This window comes from Bos javanicus, chromosome 20, assembly GCF_032452875.1.
Source record: "Bos javanicus breed banteng chromosome 20, ARS-OSU_banteng_1.0, whole genome shotgun sequence".
NCBI lineage: Eukaryota > Metazoa > Chordata > Mammalia > Artiodactyla > Bovidae > Bos > Bos javanicus.
In genome coordinates this window covers 36,493,334-36,501,623 of record NC_083887.1, presented here as the reverse complement: position 1 = coordinate 36,501,623, position 8,290 = coordinate 36,493,334, and the positions used below count along the sequence as shown (strand labels likewise).

Below are 8,290 nucleotides of genomic sequence, written 5' to 3'. Positions count from 1 at the left end.
CAATATGTTTCCACTGATTCTGTCAAACCTCTGCCATTAACCATGAGAACACGCTTGGGCAAGCCTAATGAAGAATGGGAGACAAATGACAGCCAAAGTCAGCTGATAGCCAGCTGACTCCTACCCTCCCTGTCCCCACCCATGTAAATGAGCCTAGCAAAGATCATCAGAGCTGCCTTTCTGATCACTCCAGAGATGAGCAATAAATACTTCCTGTTGTATGTTACTGGGGTTTTGTGGTTATTACACACCATTGTTCTGGCAACAGACAACTGATAGAGCTTGCAAAGTGATTCCAAAAGAGGACCTCACAATGCTGAACAGGAACAGCACTGTTCCTGGGTTAAACAGTGTCTCAAGGTGACTGTAGGAGGCTGAAATACACATTTGAGAATACATGTCCCAGTGTTTATTGAGCATCCTTCCGCTGTCCTGCTGGACTTTGTACCCATTATATACAATTGCTTGCATGCATTTGACCAATTATTCTGCAAGGGTAGCAACCATATTTTTTATTTTTGCATCCTTAGTATCTAGCATAAAAATTGTTGTTCAGTCTCTAAGTTGTGTCTGACTCTTTGTGACCATGGTAGCTCCCCTGGTTGCTCGGCTGGTAAAGACTCCACCTGCAATGCAGGAGACCTTGGTTCTATTCCTGGGTCGAGAAGATCTGCTGGAGAAGGGATAGGCTACCCACTCCAGTATTCTTGGGCCTCCCTGGTGGCTCAACTGGTAAAGAATCTGCCTACCATATGGGAGACCTGAGTTCGATCCCTGGGTTGGGAAGATCCCCTGGAGCAAGGGAAAGGCTACCCACTCCAGTAGTCTGGCCTGGAGAATTCCATGGACTGTATAGTCCATGGGGTTGCAAAGAGTCGGACACGACTGAGTGACTTTCACTTTCACTTTGTGACCCTGGACTGCAGCATGCCAGGCTCCTCTGTTCTCCACTATCTCCCAGAGTTTGCTCAAATTCGAGGCTGTTGAGGTGGTGATGCTATCTCACCATCTTATCCTCTGCCGCACATAAATGGTATTTGTTAAATGATGGGAAGAATTTCATTAAAAGTCAAAACTTGCATTGTGTGCTTTTAGTAGCTTTGATCTATTTGTGGCCTGTGTGGTGTGTAGTATGTAATTTAAAAAATGTAATTAAATTATGCAATTACTTGGCTAGATTATACCTGCACATGTTACACCTCTCAAAAGGCACAAAGACGTTTTCATTGATAAGTGATTCTTTCTCCCCTGCCACCTTTAAGCCATCCATTCCCAGGGAACACAGTTACTGGATTCTTATCAGTTCTTCCCAGTGTCTCAGTGGTAAAGAATCTGTCTCCAATGCAGGAGCCACAGGAGATGCAGATTCGATCTTGGGTCAGGAATATCCCCTGAAGGAGGAAATGGCAACCCACTCCAGTATTCTTGCCTGGAGAATCCTTGGACAGAGAAGCCTGGCAGGCTACAGTCTATGAGGTCACAAAGGGTCAGACATGACTGAAACGACTTAACTTTTATCAATTCTTCCAGAGAATTTGTAGTCATTACAAAAAAGCTTTTGTCTAGGAAAGAAAGAAAATGTTCAGCTATTATCTTTGAAAAGTCTGCATATTTTACAGCCCCTTTACTTTTGGATGGTTGGTCCTATTGGATGTAACCTTTAGGTCCTTTGTTAGAATTTTGAAAGAGTTATTATCCCTCAGTTTGTTCCTTTATGATTCAGCACTTGCCCTCAGCTTAAGGTTTGAACATTGCTGGAGTGAACACAGCTGTTTGTGTTTACTTCTTTGCTAGTATACTTACTTCTATCACATGAGATGTCAGCCCAGCTCCAAGAGCCTGCTATTTACCACAGAACCAGGCAGCAGAGGGAGCAGATAAACTCAAAACATTGAGTTCTCTGGGTGACAGGGAGCCTAGAGCTCTAATGTCCTAAAAAGAACCTTTTATCATGGAGAACTCCAAGCCTTTACTTGATGATGATAGTGGGGTGAGTGTAATTTTAATTTAAAACTCTTAAAAGCATCTTTATAGACTAGCATGCTGTCTCTGTGTTATAACAATGCAAAGGTTTATAAACATAGCAAAACCATGTTGGCTGGAATAGAGCTGGCATTGTATCTTTTAAGGCATGTTTAGGGGTTCTATGAAGTGGTTTAAACCAAAGCCACAAGAGTGAGAAAAAACTTATTTTCAGATGGATTTTAGTAGACTACCTGTTCCTCAAATTTATGTGCTAAAGATGCATATTTTTTTTTTAAAAAATCTATTTTAACAATTAAGTGGTTTAAAAATTTTCCTTCTCATGATTCATGGAATTTCAGGTTCAACTAGTTTTTGAGCACAAAATATGTACTAGGTATTATATGACGTTTGTATATATTTTCTCAGTGAACTATATTGATGATTACATGTAATGTTATTAAGATCCAAGCAAGAAAAGACTTATGAAATAAAATGATGTATTTGCTTTATATCTGCTTTTTGTGATTTGCATAACCTTGATTTACATAATATGGTTGCCCATAATTTTGCCATAGAGGAAGTCTGTATGTTTAGCACCAAATTTAGCATGATTCATGGACACTCATGTAATGGCCATTCTCAGAGAAGAAACACTCCTGCAGCCTGGCATGACTGGGATGTTAGTTTTTTTCTTTATGATTGAGGGACTGTTTCATCAAAATATTTTTTTAAACAGATGTGCTCTGGTGTTTATGGAGGAGAGAATTTAAGCCAGACTGATTAATTAGCAGTTAGTCAAGACATTTCCCTGCTCCTATCTGGGTAGTCTGGGGATTATGAAGCTGTCAGTAGGTTATATTCAGATGATGAAAAAAAAAGACAAACAGCAAACCAAAGTGAACCAAACCTCAGATCACTGTGTTGGGATGTAAAATATGGTGTCCTACATGCTCAACACAGTTTTGATTGGAACGTGAGTTTTTTTGAGCGGGCATAATAGTACTAACCCAGGGCTGAGCATACTTTTCCTGTAAAGGGCCAAGTAGTAAATATTTTAGTCTCTGTGGGCCATAGAGTCTGTTTCAGTGACTCTGTAACTGAGGCACTAAAGCAGGCATAAACAATATGTAAATGAATGAGCATGGCTGTTTTCCAATAAAACTTTACTTATGGGTATTAACATTTGAAATTTCATGTAATTTTCTTGTGTCACAAAATATTACTGTTCTTTCATTTTTTTTCCCCAGCCATTTAAAAATGCAAAAGCATTCCTAGTTTGCCAGTTGACCATTTGCCCTGGGGACCATAGTTTGCCATGGACTAAAGCCAAGAGTCTTGAATCTGTTTTAATCTTGTTTCTTTTTGTTTTTTCACACAAGACTAATTCTCTCAAAATCCTAGTTTCTATATTTGTAAAATGAGAGATAATAGTAATTGCGCTATTTCCTTTCAGGATTGTTGGCAAGATTGAACGAGGTCATGGATACAAAAGAATTTTGAAGAAAGTGATGTGCCACACTGATATAAAATATTGACTATGTTGTGATTTGTATCAAGAGTGCATTTGGTTACCAGTAGCTGAGAGCTGGATTAACAGTGGCTGCAACCATGAAGACATTTAGCATTCATTTTCTTGGATATGCGAGGCCCCAGGATTGGTGCTCTGACTCCACGACGTCACTTGAGACCTGATGTTTGTGCTCTGGATTCTGGTATTCATGTGTCAGTAGTACCTCCTTTCATAGCGCAGGACTCCAAAAGTCATGTTCTCACAGGACAGTGTCCCAAAACAGGACAGTGTCCAAACAAGAAGGATGAAGGGAATGGAGAGAAAGGGCATCTCTTTCCAGCCCTTTCTGCTTTTATCAAGGAGGAGCATCTTGGCTGAGACTCCCCTAGCAGCCTTCCCTTCATGCCCCAGAGTTGGCTCACAGGTCCACCCTAGCCCAGCCTGTAGCGAAGGAAAGGAGGACTGCTGTGCTCAGCTTGTAGACCAACCATGAAGCCGGTCTCTGGGATCGGGCATAGTGCTGCCTGCACTCACAGGGTTGATCATATTAGTCTCTTCCTTGCTACAAGTCGTGTGGCTGGCATCAGGTTCAGGGAATAGCTGATGAGCTCATTTCCTAAGAACACTCAGATGAATCCTCCACATGCCATGCAAGCTGTCCTCGTAGGCATCTGTAGATGGACACCTACATTGTAGTTGGGCAGCAGGGTCAGGTCTGAGTGAGGATGGACTCTCCACCTCACTAACCCGAGACATAGTAGGAGGGAGGAACTCAGGGTTGTCTTCTGGAACATACTAGGGAGAACCAGTTTAATCTTTGTGTATTAAATATTATGATAAAGTGCTCCCAGTCATCCTTTTGAGGAATCTCTTCATTGTAAAATCCAGTGCTGGAGGTGTGTCTCATTTTCAGAAAGCTCAGATTAAAAATCTAGACTCAAAGTACACACATCAGGGGTCAGATAATCTAAAGTTTAAAATAGTCTAGAATTTACCTTAAAATTCCTTTAAAGAGTGAAACACTTTGGTGCACTTTAAATGATTTCATTGGTAAAAATTTGATTTCCACATAATTAATATATGGGTGTACACATATACACACATCGCTAATGCCTTGCATTGGGATAGATAGAATTATTAATTGATTGAAAAAGCACGAGAAGAAAATCATCACTTATGTGAACTAAATTAAATGTCTTAGGGTTTCAGGGTAACCAGAGCAAATGATGTCTCCCAAGGAAGTAAATGCCTACTCCGAAAAGAATTATACACTTTGTTCATCCACTTTGTTCATACAGGTCGAATCTCATTACAATGCAGAGATTCCTACATTGTGTGGGAGGTTGAACCACAGGTTCCTTCAGAACTCTGGTTCTTTCATTCTGTGAGTACCGTTTGACCTTGAAGGTTTCTTCTTTTCTTAAATACGGCAGTTCTGTGATTACAGCAGAAACCTCTTTATGATGAAGTTCAAAGCTCATAGCCTGCTTTGGTTGTTCACTTTTTTCCCTTTCATTTCTCACATGCTCCCTGTTTTCACGGAGTTTACAGCCTGGATGAGGATATCGACATTAAACATCTACTTGATTGTACTGACAGTGCCTAACTCCATATAGATTAGCGCTCTGAAGAAAGGAACAGTGCACTGTGAAAGGAGAGCGAAGGGATCTGACCTTGACTGGGGAATCAGGGAAGGCTTCTTGGAGGGAGCAATGTTTGAGAGGAGAACTGACATGTACATAGGGGTTAATTAGGCGAAAGAGAGTGGGATGGAAAAGGCATTCCTGACGTTGGTACAGCGTGTGTATTTACCGGTCTATCTGTCCAGTCTGACCATCCACCCAGCCATCTACTTACCTGTTCAACTACCTATCCACCCACCTACCCATCCACCCATCTGCTTACACATTTACCCATCCATTTATCCTGTTTTCCCAAACAGTATGGTAATGCAAACAGGTGGAAATTAGCTGCTTTCTAAGTCTGTAAGTCTGTTTTGGGAGATCAGAGGAGTGTTTTTTAAAAATCCTCAGAGAACACTAGGAGGTTATTTTAAGTAACAATAGGCCATGATACAATTTCAGCCCTTCCTCTTGCTCTTGCTGGAATGGGATTTGCACGCACGTGTGAACACCCAGAGGGAGCTCTCCTGGGGTATCAACTGTGCTCTAACCACCCCCCACCCACAGAATGAAGAGGGTGAAACCCATGTGCCAGAAGCCTGCTTCTGCTTCCCTGGGAACTGTAATTTGCAGTGAAAGATTGAAGTGAAATCCTGCATTAACAGGGAGAATTGATCTAATTTTTACAAGGAATTACTTTTTCGTACCAGAAAGGATCTGCCAAAAAGCAATATTCAATATTAAAAAATGAGAATTAAATTGATATCTATTTTGCATAAAGAAACTTTAAGAATAGTTGCTTGAAATCAGGGGTAGTTTGTGGGCTTGCTTTTAGTGATCAGCAGATTATCCATTGACAGCTGTTGTCAGTTAACCATAAGTGTTCTACTGAGTTTACAGAACTTTGGCATTAAATTTATACCTGAAGTGAGCTTAGAGATTCAATGTAACGTTCATTTTATACAAGAAATTGAAAGCCAGATAGGTTAAGTGACTTTTTCAAGCCATTAAAAAATTTATGCCTCAACTCATTTCATTCCCCAGGCTTGTGTGCCAGGAGAGGGCAGGCAGGACCTTGGGTCTTCTAAATCCTGGTTCAGCGTGAGGAGCTCTGAAACCGACTCGGCATTCAGATCTTTGAATTGCTTAACTTCTTAACTTTAAAAATTGCTTAACTTCCCTAAGTCTCAGTTTCTTCATCTATATAAGGGGATAATTATTGTATCTACCTCATTGTGCTCGCTTCAGCAGGACATATACTAAAATTGGAACAATACAGAGAAGATTAGCATGGCCCCTGCACAAGGATGATGTGCAAATTCATGAAGTGTACCATATTTTTGGGCTTCCCAGGTGGCTCGGTGATAAGGAATCTGCATGCAATGCAGGAGACCCAGGTTCGATCCTTGGGTCGGGAAGATCCCCTGGCGAAGGGAATGGCAACCCACTCCAGTATTCTTGACTGGAGAATTCCATGGACAGAAGAGCCTGGAGGGCTGCAGTCCATGGGGTCTCAAAAGTCAGACACGACTGAGTGATTAATACTTTCACTTCACTTTCAAAGGTTAAAATGCCTGAGAAGAGTCAAGTCTGTAATAAATGCTCAGTGAACGCTTTGCCAACAGAAAAAGGACTGAAGTGACCATGGGTTGGTTCTCAGTGGGGCTTCAAGATGCGAGGCAAGCCTTCTCTGCTTTCTGGTGCCCCTGGACTCTACTGTGAGAAAACCCTGTCCTGGGCAGTCCATCATCCCAGAGAAAGGAAACTGATGGAGTGAATTTGAGCTATTATGACTCGTCACCATGCCCAATCTTCTACAAGACTTTTTTAGGCATCTGCATTTAAGTATGTACCTAGGAGTGGACTTACATTAAAAGCAGCCTAACAGCTTTCCAAAGTGGTTGCACCATTTTATACTCTTACTAGCAATGAAGGAGACTTCAGTTGACCTGCATCCTCACCAACTCTTGATATTGGGAGTCTTTAATTGTAGCCTTTCTGGGGGGAGGGGGGAATGTGATGGTACCTCATTGTTGCTAGCCTACTGAGCTGAGAAGAGTTTCTGGCTTGTTTAAGAACTTCTACTACTAACTCTTGAGTCCTCTGTTTCACCCTCAAGGATGGAGTTCAGAAAGTCTGGTGAAGCCCAGACCTTTGTCACTCAGCCTTGCTCATGGATACTGACTGGTTATTGGCCAGACCAAGCAGCACACACCCCTAGAAATGCTCAGCTAGTTCACTGGATGGTTGTGAACCTTCCAGGTAGCCACACTACTTAGATGCCAAAGCTCCTTCTAAGTAGCACGCGTATATGTGAGTGTAGGTCTTTTCTATACCTTCTGTGTATTTAATGAACTGAAAAAATTCGCACTTTTTGGTGGATGAAATCACACTGCATGTGTGTAGCTCACAGATGAGGAGTCTGCTCAGTATTCCGCAGGGGTGGGGTGAGGTGGGGAGCACAGGTTGCTCCGGTGGCCACTGCAGGGAGCTTTCTAAACCATCTTCCTCTGCCTCTGCTCCCCTTTCTACCTGAACCGTCCATTTTCACCATCCGCCTTCCTTCTCTCTCCTCCCTTCCTCTCTCTTTTCTCCTCTTTTCCTTTCACCAACTGAACAAGAGTTGAACAAAACATCTGATCACAAATTTGCAATCAGCAGAAAAACCCAAACACCTGAAATGTCATGTGTATGCCCTAATCCCTTCTGAATTTGATACAGACCTGCTTTAGTTCATAGATAATTTTAATGGGTATTATTGAGTTCTATTTTGTCCTGTTATTACTTCATGTTGTTTTTTCCATACTTCTAGATAAGCCTCGTAATTATGATTCCGAATGTCAGTAGTCAATCATATGCATTCAGCAGCTTGCTGAGCTACTTCATCTAGTAGCTACACAATATTCCAGCATATGGATATTGCAAAATTTATTGGATCAATCCTCTTTTATTGGACATTTGTGTTACTTTCAGTTTGGAGCATTAATGATAATGCTACAGAAAATATATTTTTACCTGATATTTATCTGCCTTTCTGCTTATTTCCTAAGGAGTAATTTCTAGACATAGAAATGCAGTCAAAGGGCAATGAACCACTTAAAATGTTCTTTCCACATACAATAAATAATATTCCAGAAAGACCCAACCAACTTTGTTACTAAAATTAATATATGAGAATGCCTATTTCATAGCA

The 8,290-nt window shown here is 41.3% G+C and overlaps 1 non-coding gene across 1 annotated transcript; it reads left to right on the top strand.

The window, feature by feature from the left end:
* Positions 1-6,332: 6,332 nt before the first annotated feature.
* On the top strand, positions 6,333-6,439 carry LOC133233836 (U6 spliceosomal RNA). Its single transcript, XR_009731885.1, has one exon. It is a non-coding gene; the product is annotated as a U6 spliceosomal RNA (small nuclear RNA).
* The last annotated feature ends 1,851 nt before the right edge of the window (positions 6,440-8,290 follow it).